The following is a 20,373-nucleotide window of genomic DNA, read 5'->3' on the forward strand; positions in this document are numbered from 1 at the left end:
TCTCTTTTGGTGAATGGGATAGGGATTGTAGCAACTCCAGAGAAGAAATGAGAAGGTAATTTGGCAAATACACAGCATTTTGAAAATGCATAGGGACCCTTTTTACATTTTCTCCCTTAGCTCGAATTAATCTGATGTGAAGGTTTATAGTATGAATCCCCTTAGACAAACATTCTTGCATGCATTCAGTCATCCAATAAATATTTAAAGAGCATCTGCTGTGTTCGAGGCACCAACCGAAATGTCAGGGATGCAATGGTGTTGCCTGATACATTGCAGAGCTTGTATGTTATCTCAAGAGCAGTGGGGAGCCACTGAAGAATCTATAATCTAAGACTCCCCTTAGCCAGCCTGCCTCTCCAGCCTCCAAGAGAGTGGGCAGAAGAAGAGAGAGAGATCTGAGAACTTCCCCATCTTTCAGCATATAAAAGTGCTAGTTTAACCATGTCTTCATACCCAGTGGGTATTATTCTTATCTTTTCATTCTTTGCCTCTTTGTGAGAGAAATATGTGTGAAAGTACAGAGCAAAGTCCTCGCAAAACTCACATTCCAGCATGGAACACCAGCAAATATGAACTAATCGTGGTGATAGGATGTGAGGAGTGTTCCAAACTGGGTGTGCTGGTGTTTCATCTTTTCTGTGTGGTCAGGAAAAGCATTCTGGATTGTGCAACAATTAAGCTATTACATATGCATTAGCCAGGTGAAGGGGGCATGGAAAAGAGTGTTTCTGGTGGAGGGAACAGCAGGTATGAAGGCCCAGAGGCAGAAGCAAAACTGAAAAAAATCTAAGGTCTGGGTCCGCAGTTCACTTCTTCACTTCTAGGAAATGGTAACATGCCTCTGCTCCCCGTCCTGTGAATAGTCTCGGGCCTCTTTAGTTACTGCCTTTGGCATATGACCTCTTGATTTCCTGTTAAGTCAGTCAAAGACGTAATAATTTATTTGAGCAGCAGTGTCAACCTGCTATTTTTTTCATTTTAAACTTTTTAATTTTAGATTTACACAGGAGTTGCAATATTAGTACCGAGAGTACTAATTGCCCAACCCCAGTGATAACATCTCACATAACCATAATACAATGATCAAAACCAGGAAATTGACATTGCCACAATACTATTAATGAATCACAAACTTTATTTGTATTTTGCCACTTTTTACATGAACTCATTGAAAAAATATATTTCTATGAAGTTTTGATACATACACATATATAGTTTCATGTAACCAACACCACAATCAGGTTTCAGAATCTTTCCAAAGAAACTTATTACCCTAAGGAAACTTTGTGGGGCTACTTTTTACAGTGCCGTCTTGGTTCTGACTCCAGCTGCTGTCATTTGAGGAAGCATTTCCAAGGTTTACAATCATAGCACTTGATGATTTTTGTCATGGAAACTGGGTGGTGCTGCAGTGGAAAGTGTCTTGATGTATTATCTTGAAATTTGACCCCCAAATGTATAACCTTGTTATTGAGCAAGTCTAGAGCATCTCCATTCTGGGTCGTCTAGTATCCTAGGTGATAGAAGATTTCTTTGGAGTAATATAACAATAATGTTGCCACTGTTCAGTGAGAATTTCCTGATGTCAGGTTCTGTACTGTTGCTGTATTGGCAAGTCACCATTTAGTCCTTCCAACAACCCAGGTAAGTTCTGTCATTCTTTGCATTTGAAGATACTGAAGCTCAGAGAGAGGATATGCTTGCTCAGGGACACAACAGCCAGGCAGGGAATGGCAGATCTGAGCTCCTTCCCAGATTCTGTGTCCTTTACTTCTTGTTATATGATGGTAAGAGCTGACACAGATAGATGTGGCCCAGGCAGCATCTTCCATTCGGCAAGTTACTACGTTCTCTAAGATCCTTTGGGAGTTTGGAATGAAGTCCTCTTCAACCCAGAAATCCTATAAATTCTGTTTGTTTCTAGACTGTATGAGTTTTCAACGAATTCACACCTACTCAAACAAACAAAGGAATTCGCACAATAACTCAAACAAATCAAAAAACATTCATCATGGATGTTGTAGGGATGGCATCACGTATTATTTTGCAGAGCCAGATCCAGGGAGCATTTGGGGGCAACTCAGGCCAGCGTTATCAACATTAGTCATCAGGGCAGGAAAGCCTATTAACATAGCCTTTCAGTGCACCCTGCAGCTGAACAACATTTTATTGCCTCAGTAATAGAAGGACCGACATCATCTGCGTCTCAAATGGAAGATGTGTGGAAGCAGATAGAATCAGGCAGGCTTCAGCTGCCTTCTAATTATTACTTCTGTTACCCTCATAAAGGCTCTGTTGTAAGCATGTATTAAGGAGGTGCATACTGAGCACCATGCTAAATGCCCAATGAGATAAATAATTATTATCCCCATTTTACAGATGGGGCAGGTGAGGCTTTCAGTAGAAATGGGATGACAGGTGGAGATTGAACCCAGCCTTACATTGAGTGTCCTCTGCTGGTCCCCATCCAAACCTGCATGTCCTTTCCTCTCTTGCTAGTAAATACTACGAGAAGGAAGCTCTCTTGGTGGACCCTGTGGATGGCCCCATCCTTGCATCTTTATTGGGTAAGTGGTCTGGTGCTTGGAGCTGCATCCAGACTTCTGCTCTTGAGTCTCCAGAGCACTTTCTCAGGACCTTTTTCATCCCCATCCAGCTTCACCCTTTCAAACTTAGCAATTTACTGTCTCTTGCTCCCAGAGCCTTGTTCTTTGCAGGACCCTGGGGCATCCTAGCTGGCTGGAGGACAGGGCAGTGAGATGGGATGATGGGAGACAGGAGGATGGGCTTCCCGGGGTGTGGATGGATTCCCAGCCCCCCTGTGCTTCACAGTGGGGCCCTGTGCCTTCGAGTACACCAAGATGAAGACTGGAGATCACTTCTGGACCGATCCCTCAGCCGATGAGCTAGTCCAGAGGCACCGCATACACAGCTCGCGCCTGCGGCAGGACTCACCCACCAAGAGGCCAGCCCTCTGTGTGAGTGGGGTGGACAGTGGGGTGTTGGGAAGGGTTTGACATGGGGGCAGGGAACAGGGTAGGGATCCTGAAGGTTGCTTCAGGCCTCATCCCTCTACCTTCCCTCATATTACCAGATCCAGAAGAGGCACTCAAGTGGCAGCATGGATGACCGGCCATCCCTCTCTGCCCGCGACTATGTGGAGTCTCTACACCAGAACTCCCATGCCACCCTGCTCTATGGCAAGAACAACGTTCTGGTTCAGCCGGTGAGGGTTCATCTTAGGCTCAGATTTTGTGCTGAGGGTCTGGCTCCAGATTATAGAGGAGAAGTTCCCTCTGGGTCCAGGTTGCTCATCCATTCGTTCAACCACCTGCTCATCTGTCCACCCATTCATCCATCCATCCACCCATTCATTCACCTACCAATCTATCCAATCTCCCATTCATCCATCTACCCACCCACCCATCCATCTATCCATTCATCTATTCACCCACCCATCCATCTATCCATTCATCTACTCACCAACCATTCATCCATCTATATTTATATCCATCCATCCATCCCTTCATTCATCTGTTTCTCCATTTATTTTCCAGTCTGTCTGCCTGCCCCCATGCCCACCTAGCCTTCTCTTCATTTATCCACTCTTGTTCTCACTTTCTCATTCAGCAAATGTTCATTTGGACCCGTTAGGTGCTAGATGCATGGGATTTCCAGATCATCATCCTTATAACTAATATTTATTGAGTTGGGCACTGTGTGAAGTGCTTGTAACTATACTAAGTCATTTAAACTTCACAGCAACCCTTTGAGGTAGGCACTATTATTATAACTGGCAATACTGAGGCCCCTACAGGTGAAGTAAGGGGCAGAGTTATGAATTGAATTCAGGCCAGCTGGTGCCAGAGTGTGCCACTGCTCAGTCACCTTTGATGCCCCTGCACCTGGCTGGGCTGCACAGCTGGATGGTGAACTAGGCACACGCAGCCCCTGTCCTCATACAGTGTCTCCTCTGACTATCCCCTCCCCAGGGCCATTTGATCACAGGGTCAGCATAGTATTTGGGCTCCATTGGGAGGAAGCAGAGGGAGTACTATCAGCCACTCCAGGTCTGTGGTCACAGTTTCAGTCATTAGGGGACCCTGAGCAAGCCACTTCCTCCTCTTCAGCCACGATATTTGCATCACAATAGGTACAAGATTCTGTTTTCTTAAATCTAAGAAGCCATGTATTTAAGCTTATGACATTATGGTGTAATGCCATATACGCCATTTTTTAACATAACCATTGAGAAATTTAAAAATGCTATTTAGAGCATACTTGGAAATTTTAGCTTATGCTTTTTGAAAGCGATCTTTGAGATTTATTTGATATAGTTTTTTTAGTCATACATCACTTTCATAAGTAGACATCAGGGAAAATATCATTGAAATACATTTGTTAAGATATCCCTAAAACTTCTTCCAGTTCAGAGTTCCACCTTCTGTAACACTTTTTGGCTAAGTTATTGATAGCCTTTTTGACTAAGAGTTATTTTTCCATATAGCGTTTTTCTGTTCCATCAAGAGAAGGGATCAACAAACTATAGCCCATGAGCCAAATGTAGCCCTCCACCTGTTTTTACAAATAAAGTTTTGTTGGAACACAGCTATGACCATTAGTTTATGTATTGTCTATGACTGCTTCCAGGCTGTGACGACAGAGTTGCGTGGCTGCAACTGAGTCTGTATGGCTCACAAAGCTAAAAATATCCCCTCTCTGGTGTAAAGAGCTCCTGATCCAAGAGCACAGGAAGTGCAGCATTTCTTACAAGAGTGTCTGCTCTTATTTTCAGGGTGGTTCTTAAGTCCTGTAAAGCACTGGTTGTTGCTTTGCAAGAAAATGTAGAATCGTGGGCCTCCCTGCAGGGATGAAGAATAATGTGCCTGCTTTGCCAGTATTACATTAGCACTCTGCTGCTCTGTTCCCAGCCTTCCTATTCACGATAGGTTTTCAACTCAAAGCTGAATCACTGTCTATTGTTTCTGAAGACATCTAAAATAGCCCCTATACTCTGCTTGCGAAATGGCCGCCACGCGCAAAACTTAACTGAAGTGACGCCAGTGCATCAACAGCTATGGTAGAGTTTGTGCAAGATCGGGAGGTGACAACTATGTCACAGTTGTGAGATGCCACTTATCATAAGACTCATCACCATTTCAGGGACATTAAAATGTGAAAAAGCAAGCTGTGCCCCTTTGGACCAATGAAACACTGCCGTAGTACTCCCTCGTGGTGTCATAAACATGTGGGATTAAGTTGATGCATGTGAAGACTGGGCCATGCTTGGTACAGCCCTGGTGCTCAGACAATGTCACTTGTCTGTCTCTGCATGTCGTTAAGGTGACTTTGGTGGAGGGGCTCCCTCCTCTCCATGGGGGAGAGATGGTAACATTGCCTTCCCCTGCAAACCCACTTGGGCTAACACAAAGCAGGGCAGAAGTCCTCTAGGCAAACTCTGGAAAGGCTGAGGGTTGCATTGGTCAGCTGGGAGTGTAGGGGCACATTGGGAAGAAGGTTTCTGAGTAGGGTCTGCAGGACTGACCATAGAGCTTGGCTGCTGTCTCTTTCTCCCCTTAGACTGGCCAAGCTAAATGCCTTCTGTTTTGACAAGGGTGATGTTAAAAGGGACACAACCCCCTTCCTGGTCCTAAAGGAACTTTGAGGAAGGTCCCCTCAACTTCAAGAGGGAAACACAAACATGAAAGTGTTGAGGGGTGGTGGCATTCACAGGTGGATGCTAGAACCTAGCCTGCAAGGTTGGCTGCAGGTGGCTCTGCTCAGCGTGGCCACTGGAAGGAGGCTCAGGGTCCTCCAAGTGACCATAGCCTGGAGGCAATAACCTGACCTCTTGGTTTTGGCTATGTGTTCTTGAGCTAAATGGGCCTAGGCTGACATCCGCTGTGACTCCATCACTGTGGCCCAGCCTGAGTCCTCCTCTCTCTGCAGAGGGACGATATGGAGTCTGTGCCAGGGTACCTGTCCCTGCACCAGACAGCTGACATCATGACCTTGAAGTGGACGCCCAACCAGCTGATGAATGGATCCGTGGGGGACCTGGACTATTAGAAGAGGTAGAACTCTGGGCCCACCACGTGTCCCCTGGGTCCCTCCACTCCCTCTTGGCACACAAGAGCTGTCCTACAGGACCAGGGAGGCTTGCGCAACACCTCTGCTGGCTACTTTAGCTGGTTATGGCCACGGGGCTCACCCTCTCCGCAGCTGGGACCCGAAATGTTCAGGAAGCTCCAGAAACCAACAGGAAGACTCTTAGGACTTGGGGGTTAGTCAGTGCCCTGGTACAGACACCACTCAGAGAGCGCAGTCTTGACAAAGATCTCAGAAGCCTGTGAATGACAAAATACTCTCCAGTCTCAGCCACCACTGCTCATCACTCAGTAAAACAGGGAGGCGGGAGATGGTAGTGAGTGGCTGCCTCTCCTGCAGGATCCTGTGATTTTTATGACATTGCAAAGGCTTTGGGGGTCACATTGAAAGAACGCCAGGAAAGGAACTTCCCTGCTCCAGTGCCCATGTTCCAGCACAGTCAGGGAGATCAGAGGAAGCCATAGAACCTGTCTACATAGTACAATGTGTGGGATTTTGGCTACTGCAGGTGCTAATCCCTTTTTTCTTTTATATTTTCTTGCTTGTTACAAACCTTTTAGTGATGAATTTCATTTATTGATTGTCACCCTGGCTAGAGTACAGTGGTGTTATCAGAGCCCACTGCAACCTTAAACTCCTGGACTCAAGCGATCTTCCTGCCTCAGCCTCCCAAGAAGCTGGACAACATGTGATGAATTTTTAATATAAAATCAGACAGAACTCAGGGTCCCATCACCTGGCTCTAATGGCCATTAACCCACACCCTTCTTTCTCCCCATACATTATTCTGAGCAACATGCCAACTTACATCATTTCATCTATAACTATTTTAATGTCAGATAAGGACTTTTTTCAGGAAATATAACCAGAATGTTATCATTGTGTTCTCTTAAACAGTCAGGTCTCAGAGTGATTAATAGTGTTCTCTAAGCTAACAGGTCACGTCCTGTTCACAGGTCACCATCTGTCCTCAGAGATGGTTGGTAGGTGGTACAGTTGGTCCTAGGCTGAGGCTAATAATAAATTGGCTCCAGCCAGACTCAGGAGTGTACAATCAAGAGGCCGTCTTAGAGGAGCAGGGCAGGGGTCAAGGAGATGCCGTTGGCCTGGAAGCTTATCTCAGCCTCTTTATCTTCGACCTGCTATCAGGCCTTCCCTAATTTTCTTGCAAAGTTTGGATCACACTAGCCTAACCTCCTTTGTAGTGTTTGTTTGAAAACTCTGGTCACATAATGAGTCTGTGCCCACTCGTGTATCTATTGTCTCACTTCAAGCCCTGTATTCTTGAAGGCAGCGTCCTGACATGCTCATATCTCATGCCCAACACCTGTCACAGATTGGAGCACATAGCAGGTGCTCAGATCGTCCTTGTGAAATGAAGCAGAGAAGTCAGGGGGCCTGGGTTCACACCCCAAATATTTACTGAGCGTCTGCTCTGTGCTAGGCACTGTGCTTGGTACAAGGGAGATAGCCATTGAATAAAGGGACAGCCTTTACCTTCCCAGAGATCACATTATGTGGGGAAGTGTGTTATGGGACCAAGTCCATGCTCCACCCTCACTTTGCTGACCAAAGTCCCCCTCCTCCTGGGGTATGTTGCTTCCCCACTCTGGGCCTCCAGTTTCCCTTTCTGTCAAAGGAGGGAGGAGGACGAAATGGTCTCCCCAGAACTCAAGGGACTCCCAGAGGGTCTGCAGGGGCTCCTCTCACACTGAAGTATCTTCCTCCCAACATCAAAGCTTTCAACAGCCCGAGGACCCTGTTTGTTGCTTGGACTTAAGCCCAGGGCTGTGTGGGAAACTTTCGATGCTAACCTCTTAAGAAAGGCATTGGATTCATTGATACCCAGGCCCCCTACTCACCAGCTCAGGTCATCCAGACTGTCTGTTTCTGTACCTTTTTCTCTGTCTGTAAACAAGAACATAGTAAGTGTTTGAATATTGCGTTCTAGCTGATTCTGACCTTACAAGGTCACAGCCCGCAGGCTGGGGACATCCCCAGCCCTGAGCCCTGAACCCCCATCTTTCCTTGTTCTTTTTACCCAGGTTTTGCTGGAAGAGAAGCAGCCAGGGGAGTGGTGTGTAGGGAAGGAGTTTGTCCAGGGGCTCCAGCATCCCTTGGGGGATCAAGGAACAATGAAAAGGAAGTGTCCCTTATCTGAGATTGTACAACGTCACAGCCCACAACTGCCACCGCTTGTCAGGGCCCAGGACTGGCCAGGTCTGGGGCCTGCTTATCTAGGTTCCTGAAGGGGACCTCTGAGCTACCTTGCTCAGGAACAATTACCCTTAGGTGCCTGAGGGCTATTTACCTTAGCAGAAGGGAGAGAGAGAGATCATCTTTGAGGGTGAAGTAGTCTTAGAAGAATAGAACTCAGTCTTTAGCAGAGCTTAGTGATCTTCAGCAGAGAGACACCGAGCTGGTGTTCTGCAGGCAGGAGGAGACACAGTGAGAGTAAGCGGGTCCATGATAGAATGTGCATGCTCCCAACTGCCTTCTCCTCCAGCCTAATACAAGGCTGATCTCGTGCCTCTCAACACCACAGGTGTAGACACCGCCAATTCACTAATGCTGTCATCTCGTGGCTCATGTGAATTGAAAAATCCATGGGCAGTGCCTTCAGGCTTGCCTGGATCTAAGGGTTTAGGTGGTGGGGACCTTCTCTTTTCCCATCTTTTGGCTCTTCCTCTCTGTTGGCGTCATTTTCAGACTATGGTACCTTTCACCTGTGAAAAGACTTCTGTCCTTGCCACAACTTCCCCTGGGAAGAGGACAGAGGGGAGCATATCTTTCCCAGTCATTCTAAAACAATTCTGAGAGTTGAGACTCCTGGGCAATGCCTGGGTCACAGAGTCATCCTTGCACTGAGCACTGTGGCCAAGCCTGGGTGCAGTGGAGTCCTGGAGTCCTACGGGGGAGAATGAGTGGTGTCGGCCTCTCCTTAGCTACCTGGGCTAGGAGTAGGGGAGCATACTTCCCTTGGAAAATTAAGGTGCTGGGACCAGAAAAAGGGGAGATAGGATCTGGGAAGGCTGAGACACAGATGTTGGGCCTGGGCAGGTTCTGGTGAGAAGGGTGGAGGATCCCATGGGTGAGGTGGGAAGACATCCTGTGAGCCTGACCCTCCCTTCCCTTTTAGCGTCTACTGGGACTATGCCATGACTATCTGCTCGGAGGAGATTGTCTACCTGCACTGCCACCAGCAAGGTAGGGACTGTAGGGACAGCAGGGGGGGCTGGGCATTCCTCTTGGTTTCCCTTCCTATCTCCACCTGTGGGCATTCCCTATTCCCTGTGCAACCTCAAACAAGTGACTTCACCTCTCTGAGCCTCAGTTTCTCTGTCTGTAAAATGGGGATTATAACAGTACCTTCTCTGGGGGTTGTTGTGAAGATCAATTGATGGGTGTTAAAGGGCTGAGCATCACACCTGTGATGTTAGCTGCTGACACTTACTGAGCACTTACAATGTGCCAAGCACAGTTCTAAGTATTCACGTGGCTTTTATTTGTCACGATGACCCAGTGATGGGGTGACATCATTCCCACTTTAGAAGTGAGGAAGCAGCTTGGCACAAAGGCACCCAACCTATAAGCTTCAGAGCCTGAACTTGAGCCCTGGTCTTTGGGACTCCAAAGTTAGTTCTCTGAAGATCCGGGACCAAAAACTGTAGCACTCCTTTAAAGCTGGAAAAAGATGCAGTCAGAACAAGCAGAGGCCATCCTGCTTTAGAAAGCAAGTGCTCTGTGCCTCACCAAAGCACACAACACAGTGGGTTAAGCCTTTTTAATGAGGCAGACCTGGGGTCTGATCCAGGCTCTGCCACTGATCAGCTGTGTGACCTTTGGGAATTTGCTTAGCCTCTCTGAGATTTGGTTTCCTCATGTGTAAAATAGGCAATAATAGATATGCCTCTTAAGAATATTGGGAGTATTACAATAAGACAATGCCTTTAACAGGATGTGCTGATACAAAGTAAGTGCTAAATATATGCTATCCAGAGTCAATTACTGCTCTGAAGAGTAAGGCTGAAGGCCTGCCTACAAAAAGCTGTCATGTAGATTTCTAGAGGAGTGTAGAGTGTTTGGGGACATCTTTTTCTTATGGTGGTTAACTTTAGGGAGGTCAGCCACGTTCTTCTTGACTTTGTCCCATAGTCACACCATCAGGGATGGGTGATAGGTGGGATGAGAGGGACCACTCAGAACGGCAGGGTAAAATCTGCCCAAGCCTTCCCTGGAGCCTCAGAGCAGGGCCCTGGGTCCTGCTTGGTTCCCCAAGTGGGATGTGTTTATAGGGAGGGTCCCATCACCATGCCTCACAGTGACCTCCCACTGGGTCTTCTCTGGCTGATTGTGGTGGCAGTCGACAGTGGTGGGACCGTGGTGCTGGTCAGCCAGGACAGGATCCAGAGCCCACCTTTCCGCTTCCCCAAGGGCGGGCACCTCCTGCAGTTCCTCTCATGCCTGGAGAACGGGCTGCTTCCACACGGGCAGCTGGACCCGCCGCTGTGGTCCCAGCGGGGGAAGGTGAGTGATTGTGGGGGCCCAGAGGGCTGGGGTGGGGCTGTCATGAGGATTGGTCACTCTTTCCTGTGGGTCCTCAGTGTGGCTTTGTGGGTTCATGCACTCACCACTGATACCCTGGGGAATGCAGGTTGTAGGTCCCTGTTGCCCAGTGGGGCATATTGGAAGTGTCAGGGCCTTGTCAGCGCCTCCCAAGAGTGGCCCTCTGAGACTGACGGGAGTATAAATACCCCAACTCCCTCACCCCTTAGGAGGGCAAACTCTGAAATGCACGTGGTCCACAGTCCTCCAGAGGTTGTGTGTCCCAAGGGCCTTGCACTGGTACATGTTCTTTCAGGGCAAAGTGTTCCCTAAGCTACGCAAGCGAAGCCCTCAAGGTTCTGCTGAGTCCACATCTTCAGACAAGGAAGACGACGAGGCCACAGATTACGTGTTCCGGATCATCTATCCTGGCATGCAGTCTGAATTTGGTACACTGCCCTGTCCCTAGGGCCTGGGATCCACCTGCTGACTGACCCTGAAAACGACTAGATGAGAGGTCTAGATTCTGGGGCCCGCAGGGGCACCTGCACTCAGGAAGTCAGTATCTTGGCAGCCTTGGTTCCTCCCCAAATAAGGACAAGTAACCACTGTCTACTTGGCTACTGAACAATGCCACAAGGTGGGAGGTGGCATGGGGGAGTGGCAATGGCAGGGCTCTGGAATCCTGGCTGAGCTTGGGCAAGTCACTTTGCCCCCATGTGCTTCAGTTTCCCCACCTGTAAAATGGGCACATTCACAGCACATATTTCATAAGGTTGTCCTGAGGATTAAATGAGGTAAAGTATTGGGCACACAGTTAATGCTCAAATATCAGCTGCTTAATTACAGAGTTTTTGTGGTTGCAAATACATATTTTACTTCAACATATCATGGTAAGGATTCAGTGAGTTAATGGGATCTGCACACAGTGGGCCCTCAATAAGTGCCAGTTAGAACAGCGGAGGGCAAGCGTAGCCCCAGGCACTAGCACACGAGATAATCTATGTCAGTGTGTGTGGTGATCGTCGTGATGTAGGTGTGTAGCTAATGGAAACTTACTATTATATTAAGATCATCATTCTCATGGGGCAGCTGTGAGTATGCAATGAATTAATATTTGAAAAGTACTGGGAAGGAGGCTGGCATTTATCAAGCACCGTATGGATGTGTGTTAAACAAATCAGGTTTTCTGTTAACCTCATTTTATTTAACCCTCAGCAGCCTGTTATTCTTCCTCCACGGATAATAGCTCTGAGCCTCCCTTTGCTTAAGTGGCCAGGTGCTGGGCAGTGAGAGGCTCTCTTGAGAGCAGATTGTTCCCCCGGCAAGGTTGGTATCCCTTACGTACCGCAGAGACTGTCCTGAAATATTCCTTACCGTGTCCGTTCCTGCCTGAAGCACTCCTACCCTCGTCACAGAACCAAAGCTGTTCTGGCCCCAAGGCTGAAATGTCTCCATTTGGTTTTGGGTTAGTTTAATGTACATGTGATTAGGTTACACTCTTTGCATTTGTCAGGTAAAGTCCAAGTTATGTTTGCAACTTTCACCCAGGAAGTGTGCCATTTACCCCTACATTGTACAAAGTAAAGTATCACAAGAATGGAAAATCAAGCATCCCATGTACTCAGGCTAAGCTCCATTTGTGATGGTGACGTCTCCCTGGGTGCAGAGCTGGCTTTAGTTCTGTTTCCCAACAACCTGGGCTTCCCACTCCCATGAAGACTGACATTAATTCCTACGTCCCACTTGAGAACTGCTTAATCAGAGAGTGCCACATCCCTTTGTGGCTGCCTTCCCAGGAACCTTCTTTGCACAGGTTCTCATCCACCGAGTAATTTGTAGGCTCCTGCTGGGAGCCAGGCTGGGTGCTGGATGTTTTATTTATTTGAGGAAATATCCACATTTTCCTCTTGTAGTTTGATGGAGGGCAGTGGAACAGATGCTGGCTGTGCCCACCCACACCTTGGCACTTCCCATTCTGTGTGTGCCGTTCAGTTGCCAGCTCCCTGCCTCAGTGTCTCTTTGTCTGAGGGTTCTGTTTGGCTACCAGGGTCCCTTCTGCTGTGGAGTGGGGCATACTGTAAGTGTCAGGGATTCAGTGCCACCCAGGAGTGGCCCTCTGAGACTGATGGAAGTAAAATACCTCAGCTCCCTCACCCCTAGGGAGAGCAAACTCTGAAATGCATGTCGCCCACAGTCCTCTAGAGGTTCCTCCAGGAGATTAAGCACAGATGTCCCTAGTGGTAACTTACTCTCTGCCTTTCCTTCTCTGTCTCACTTCTCCTGTCCTCACCAATGCTTCCTGGGAACACCTCCCAAATTGACTATTTGCACTTGAGTCTTTGTCTGTCTTGGAGGAAATGACAACTAAATCAGTGTATTTATTTATTTATTTAGAGACAGGGTCTTGCTCTGTTGCCCAGGCTGGAGTGCAGTGTTGCGATCATTGCTCTCTGTAGCCTTGAACTCCTGATCTCAAGCAGTCCTCCCACCTTGGCCTCCCAAAGTGCTGGGATCACAGACATGAGCCACCTGGCCCAGCCTGATCAGTTTGTTTAAAACATGGCTTCTCAGTCTTAGCGCTGCTGACATGTTAGTTGGAATAATTTTTTGTTTTAGGGTCCTTTGTATTGTAGGATGTTGAGCAGCGTCTCTGGCCTGAGCCACTAGATGTCAAATAGCATATCCACCTCCCTCAAAATTGTGACAGCCAGAAATGACTCTAGACATTGCCTAGGGTCTGCTGTGAGCAGGTGACAGAATTACACCTGTTTGACAACCAGTGGTTTAGAGAAAAGAACACATCACTGTTCAGCTCTGACACTGCAGTTTGGTCAAGTGACTCTTCCTTTTCAGGTCTCCTTTCCTTGTCTATACAATGGGAATAACAACACTCCCCACTAGGACTGTATTCTGGGGAGTCAGGGTGATCATTCACAAAATACCAGTCACCTGGTCTGGGGCCTGATACTTGGCAGATGCTCAGTGAGCGATGGCAAGTGTCACGTCTTGAGCACTGCTGTGTGTGTGGCAGGCCCACATGTACTCTGTTCATGCCTCAATCCACTTTATCCCTGCCAGAATCCTCCCAGGCAGTTACCACTGTCTTCACCATCTCCTTTTCAGCAGAGGAGGAAATTGAGGCACAGAAAAGTTAAGCAACTGGTCCAGGGTCTCACAGCTAATTCTTAGCACAGCTGGGACTTGAACACAGGTGATTTGGCTCCAGAACCTGTCTCTAATCACCATTCCATGCATGCTGCTTTCATTGGCAGGGGAGAAGGCATTGTGGTTTTACCATGTTCATCCTCAAGAGCAGATTCGGTGCAACCCCGTTGTTGGTTGATTTCTCAGGGCCTGAGCCACACAGGGTTATCAATAACAACTATTTTAGCCAGGTACAGTGGCTCAAGCCTATAATCTTAGCATTCTGGGAGGGCAAGGAGCATGAATCACTTGATCTCAGGAGTTTGAGACCAACCTGAGCAAGAGGGAGACCCTTGTCTTTACTGAAAATAGAAAATGAGCAGGGTGTTGTGGTGGGCACCGGTAGTCCGAGCTATGTGGGAGGCTGAGGCAAGAGGATGACTTGAACCCAAGAATCTGAAGTTGCTGTGAGTTACAATGATGCCATGGCCCTCTACTCAGGGAAACAGAGTGGGACTTTGTCTCAAAACAAACAAACAAAAAATATCTCATGACTTTCCTCTGCGAGAATTAGGATGTCCTTTCTGGAGTAGTACCTAAATCAGAAGTCAAAAAAGCCTTTCCCACGGGAACAAATTTGGCCCATTTGCCTGTTTTTGTAAATAAAGTTGTATTGGAACACAGCCGCATCCATTTGTTTACATATGATCTGTGGCTATTTTCCTGCCACAGCAGCAGAGGTGAATAATTGTGATGGAGATGATATGGCCCACAAAACCAAAAGGCCAGGCAGTTAGTTATAGAATGACTTTCACGGGAAAGCATTTGCGGATGCCTGCTGTAAGCAAAGAAAGAGTTCTACCTTGTAAGAGGGAAGATTTGGCTATGGATGGTCTAACCGCCTTTCAGTGTCTTATCACCCCTGTCTCCACTCGATTCTTTGCCTCTGTGTGCACTGAAGACAGTTCTAAAACAGATAAGGGCATTTTCAGATTTCTCTGTTGTTCAGAATGTGTCTGTGTTGTTCGGTATGGCAACCACAAGCTACATGTGGCCACCAAGCAAGTGAAATGCAACTGCTGGTACAAATCAGATGTCTTAGAAGTGCAAAGTACATCCCAGATTTTAAGGACTCTATCTGAAAGGAAAAAAGAATATAAAATATCTCATTACTAATTTTATGTTGATGATATGTGAAAAAGACAACATTTTGGATATATTGAACAGAATGTATTGTTGGAGTTGATTTCACCTGTTTCTTTTTACCTTTTTTAATGTGGATACTAGAAAGATTTTTAACTTGGTTGCTATTGCAGAGTGCTGGTCTAGTGCAGGGTTTCTGAGCCTCAGCACTGTGGGTATTTGGTGCTGAATAATTCTGTGGGGGGGTTGGGGGGAGGTTAGTCTTGTGCATTGAAGAGCCCAGATTCAGCCACTAGATGCCAGTAGCATCTAGTTAATCCCCAAGTTGTGACAACCAAAAATATCTCCAGATGTTGCCAAAATTGCCCCGATTGTGAACGGATGGTGTAGGGAGAAGGGCCTATGGGAAAACATTTGAGGTTTTCCTCACATAATGAGATAAGCAGGATGTCAGAGCCAAGTCCTGTGGGGTGGAATCTTGGCTCCACCACTTGTTAGCCGGGTGGTCTTGGGTGTGTTGCTTAAATTCTTTGTGCCTCTGATTCCTAATCTCTACTGTTGGATGATGATAGTACCCACACTCAGTAAGTAACATCTGTTTTCAGTGGAAAATGAAGAGGGACTTTAGTCAAAATGACCAGACATGCTGGTTACTACCTGGTGGGGCTTGGGTGGTTAAGTTACGTCATCATTCTGAGCCTCAGTTTCTTCTTCTATAGAATGGGGGAATGCATTCTGTAAAGGCATCCCTTGCAGGGTCACTAATGATAAGGCCAGCTGCCTAGCCCAGCACCCAGCACCCAGTAGGCATTTTATTCAGCATTCTTTCTTCTGCAGATCACAGATAGTATATGTGGGAGCTGTGTAGACCAGGGGAGGGGAAGGGTTGGAGCCTCTGGGAATTGGATTTTCCAGCTGTCATGGTTTCCTGCCCACCTCAGACCTCCCATCTCACTAGTTCTTTTTGTTTTGTGTCTCAAGTTGCCCCCAACCTCTTGGCAGCACCTCCCCTGTCTCCGTGGGCCCTGCCTGGACGATGGTTCCTGTAGGCCAGTCAATGCTGGTGAGGCCAGGGGGAGTCGGTGGGCACGAGCCAGATGGGATGCCACCTTCCCTACACCGGGCCTGAAGGAGCAGCCCCCCAGTAATGTTCAGGCTCGCCTCTTTTCTGGGCTGGGTGCCAGCCACCTCTGCCATGTTGTCATTTGAGTGTTGGTCCTGCAGGATTCAAAGTGATGCCCTCTCACTGTTCAGCCTCCACCCTGCAGAAGGCAGCTTGGTGTATTGTGGGCTCAGTAGCAAAGGGATATTTTAGTGATGTCTGCATGTGTGTGAGGGCTGGGGTGCAGATACGGTTGCCACATCTGAGCTGAACTGATCAATACTTCCCCAAGATTGGCTAAGAACTAGGGATATTTTTCTCAAACATTTGACAGGGGCTCACTGGTCTTTCTTGGTTAGCTCGTGGGTGAATATGCATGGAGAAGAATAGTGTAAGGAGCTATGTTTGGTGGCCACAAGAATGACATTCTGTAGGCAGCTTCGTATTCTGTCTGTCCGGCGGAGCTGACCCCGGTCAGCTGCTGAGCTCTCTGATGATGACCAGAGAGGCCAGATCCACAAGTCCCCCACCCCTGGGAGTCCAAAGGAAGAGGAAGGGCATTACCAATTGTCCTTGCAATGCATGATATATGGGAAAATGTGCACCTCTCTTAATTTCTTAGAACAAGGATTAGAAAATTAAGACCCCTGGGCCCAATCTAGCCTTATTTTCTGTACAGCCCATGAGCTAAGAATGACTTTTAAATTTGTAAATGATCAAATAAAATCAAAAGAAGATTATTTTTTGACATGTGAAAATGACATGAAATTCACATTTCCGTATTTATGTATAAAGTTTTATTGGCACATACCCATGCTTATTTATTTATATTTGTTCATGGCTACTTTGGCACTATAAGAGTAGCACTGAGTAGCACTGATCTCTATCAGTGGCTTACAAACCCTAAAATGTTTACTACCTGGCCCTTTACAGAAAAAGTTTACTGAGCCCTGCCCTGAGAAAATAAAACTTTCGCACCTGTCTAGAAGTGCCAAAAGGCCAGGCAATTGACTATAGAATTTGTAATGCATGTGTCCCCAGTTACATGCATAATGCACGTTTGTCATGTAGTTTTGCAGATACTGAAGTTTTCATGAATCAGAGAAAGAAAAATAAAATAAGAGAAAGTATAAGTGCTGTATCTTTGGAGCAGGTGGTCAGAAATCACCGGTGTCCAAGAGTTAGGCAATCAGGGTCTCTCCAACGTGACTGCTGTATCAAAATTGTTTTTAAAATAGCAATTTGAGGGCTCTGTCTCCAGTAGGTCTTAGTTTGGGAGGCCAGGTATAGGATGGGCTTATGACTCTTTAACAAGCACCCAATGTGATTCCAGGGGGTTGCCAATCTATTTGAGACCTGCTTGGTGCAGCAGCTCTGTGGCTCAGGACCATGGACAGTGTGGGTGCCCTCTTCCTTGTTCAGAGGGGACGCTATTGTTCTCTTGCCCTTGGGTCCCCTGCCTTGTCTTTTGAGTCCAGCCCCTTTCAATCCCACTACTAGAAGCTCCCATGAAGTCTGTATCTGGGGCTTCCAGAACATTAGCCTCCCCCAGCAGCACCCAGTAGGCTCCCCTTCCTTCCTGCACCGTCCTATGAGCATGACTAAATGACAACGTGGCAAGGCTTGGCTGCCATTCTCGGATTGGGCCTATTTTCTTGGTTCATCTCTGTCTTTCTTTCTTTGCCTGTCGTCCTCTCTGCCACATCTGCTGGGCCGTCAGGTTTTGGTGATGGCTTTCATTGGATCAGGCAGGCTGAAGGGTCAGGGTTAAATGATGATTGGGGTTGTTGTTTCCTGTTGTCACGTTCGGGGATCTTTCTCTCTGCCTGTGCTAGCCTGGGGATAAACTGCTTGCTTTGGAGAGAGCTTTCTGTGATCTACACGGGCTTAACCGGGGCTTTTCTTCTGCCTTTTCTTCTGTTCACCACAGTGCCCCAGGATCTGATGGAAGTCTCAGTAAGCAACCTCCCATCCCTGTGGCAACCCAGTCCCTGGAAATCCTCTTGTTCATCCTGTTCACAGAGTGGCTCAGCTGATGGCAGCTCAACCAATGGTTGCAACCATGAAAGGTATGAGGGCCTCAAGCCGTAAATGGAGGGGGCTGAAGGGTGCCTTTTCTTCTCCTGCACTAAATTCGGAGGCGACATAGGCTATGGAATCTTCCAGATCTGGGTTCAATGCTAAGTTTGTGAAGTCCTAGCTATTGGAGTTGACTTATGTGTATCAGGATAAACAAGGTTATGCTGCGGTAACAAACAGTCCCAAAATCCTGGTGTATTTTTACAACAAAGCTTTATATATCAGGCCTGCTCTGTGTCTATAATGGGTCAGCTAGGGGTTCTGCTTTCTCCACACTAAAAGGCAAACTACCACCCTGAATATCACAGTGACAGAAGGAGCCATAGGTCTGGTGGACCTGAACCAACAATAAATGATCCACTCAAAAGCAGCACACGCCATTTCTGCTCACAACCCATTTGTCCCATGCACGAGGGGCCAGGAAGCACAGCCCCACCATGTGCCTAGAAGCCAGAAGAATACCAGAAATATTACTTGATGCCAACCACATTCATCTCAGATTTCATCTCCACAAAATGGATATTCTAATGCTCACTTTACATGGCTACTGTAAGGACCAAATCACATAATGGTTGAAAGCAGCCAGCATGTGGTGCCTGGCACAGAGTAATAGTCAATAAGTGACACTTACTGCTTTATTATATACAGTTAAATCTCAAACTCAACTCTATTTGTTTGCCCATAGAGTTTTTGTCTCTTTGGAGCTATTCAGCCAATTCCTGGCTGGCCTGGCCTTTGAGAATGGAATCCTTTTGTCCTTGCTGGTTTCTGTCCCCATGGTGATCCAGTCTTCATGTAAGGGGTGGGAGCTGGCATCACATTTTTGAAGTTATGTAACCCCTGGCTCCACAGTGTGTGTTCAGTGAACCAGCATTATCACCTGGGAAGATTCTCATTCTCCCTTCCCAAACTTGTTAGATCGGAATCTGTATTTAACATGATCCCAAGAGCATGTACATGCTTTGTTTGAGAAGTGATGATAGAACCACAGATTCCCAAACTTTACCAGAGGAGATCAAAACATACCAGTTCCTGGGCAACTTCCCCCCAGTCATGATTGAGTAGGTCTGTGTGGAGCCCAGGAATCTACATTTTGATGAAACCCCAAGTAAATCTTGGGATCGTGATCCATGGACCAGTGAGAAATGCTGCTGTAACCCTTTGCCCCTGTTATGGCATCTGCTTACACACTTGGAGTGATGGGGAGCTCACTGTCTTGTGGACAGCCAAGTTCCCTGTGGGACAGTTGCCAGTGTGATCCCGTCTTATGTAACCTGAGCAAGTCTGAGCCTCAGACCTGAGGCTGAGGACACAAAGTGAGACACTTTAATGTTTAATGCCTCCATGTGTATAATGACTTCAGCTACTCTTCCCCCACAGGTCTCCCTAGGTTTTTCTGGGTGTCCTCAGATATTATTCCATTCTGTCCTCTGTAAGAATACACAGTGTCCTTCCAAAAATCTTTGTTTTCTTCAACAATGGTGGAGTCTTGCTCCTCTCTCCTCTTTCAGCCAAAAAAAAAAGCCTCCCCCCGCCAAGATTCTCATGCAAGGAGAAGGTTGGAGGCATCACCTACTTTGCAAACAGCCAGACTCTGAATCCCAGTTTGGCTCACTTTGGTTCACCTGGGTCACTCTAGAAGTCAGAACTCTTTCTGCAAGTGACAGCAATCCACTTCAAACTGGTTGAAGTAAAGAAGAAAATTGCTTGATGTAACTGAGAAGTTGAGAGGCACAGTGTCTTCAGGCATGGCTGGATCCAGGTGCTCCCATAGGACTCTCTCTCTCTGTTTTTCTCTTAGCTTTGCTTGCCTCGGTGATGGTTCCATTGTCAGGTAGGCCCTTCCCAGGCAGTGGCAAAGATGGCTCCCAGCAGACACTGCCCTATATCCCACTTGCTTAGAGACTCAGACAAAAAAAAAAAAAAAGAGGGAGAGAGAAAGTGTGTCTGTTTGCTAGTAGTTCCAATAAAAGTCCCAGGGCTGATTCCCATTGCCCTGGATTGGATCACATAATCATCTCTGATCCAATCACTATGATCCCAACCTGGGTTCTGTACCAGGTAGAGTCATCTCCATCTGAAGCATAAGGACAGAGTTATGGCGGGGTAGATTCCTAAAAGGAAAATTGGGGCACTGATAGAAGAAGGGGCATTGATGCTATATGGGTAGAAATAATATTATGGCAGGTCTTCCTCCACTCCCTCTGTCTGGATTTAACCTACGCTCTTGAGTTCTGCTTCTCGCC

At 47.2% G+C, this 20,373-nt stretch overlaps 1 long non-coding RNA gene and 1 pseudogene across 3 annotated transcripts in view; one reads left to right on the forward strand and one right to left on the reverse strand.

Annotated features, from left to right (window-relative positions):
* Positions 1-8,578, reverse strand: part of LOC128583509 (uncharacterized) — a 28,414-nt gene extending 19,836 nt beyond the window's left edge. For 2 of the 3 annotated variants that reach the window (XR_008379471.1, XR_008379468.1), the window contains exon 1: positions 7,974-8,149. This is a non-coding gene — a long non-coding RNA (uncharacterized LOC128583509). Of the gene's footprint in view, positions 1-7,973; positions 8,150-8,422 lie in introns of those variants that run through there. The other variant, XR_008379470.1, reaches the window with a different exon arrangement.
* The window catches only part of LOC128583506 (small G protein signaling modulator 1-like), an 80,573-nt pseudogene that overhangs the window by 29,302 nt on the left and 30,898 nt on the right, over positions 1-20,373 (forward strand).

This window comes from Nycticebus coucang, chromosome 4 (assembly GCF_027406575.1).
Source record: "Nycticebus coucang isolate mNycCou1 chromosome 4, mNycCou1.pri, whole genome shotgun sequence".
In the NCBI taxonomy this organism is placed as follows: Eukaryota; Metazoa; Chordata; class Mammalia; order Primates; family Lorisidae; genus Nycticebus; species Nycticebus coucang.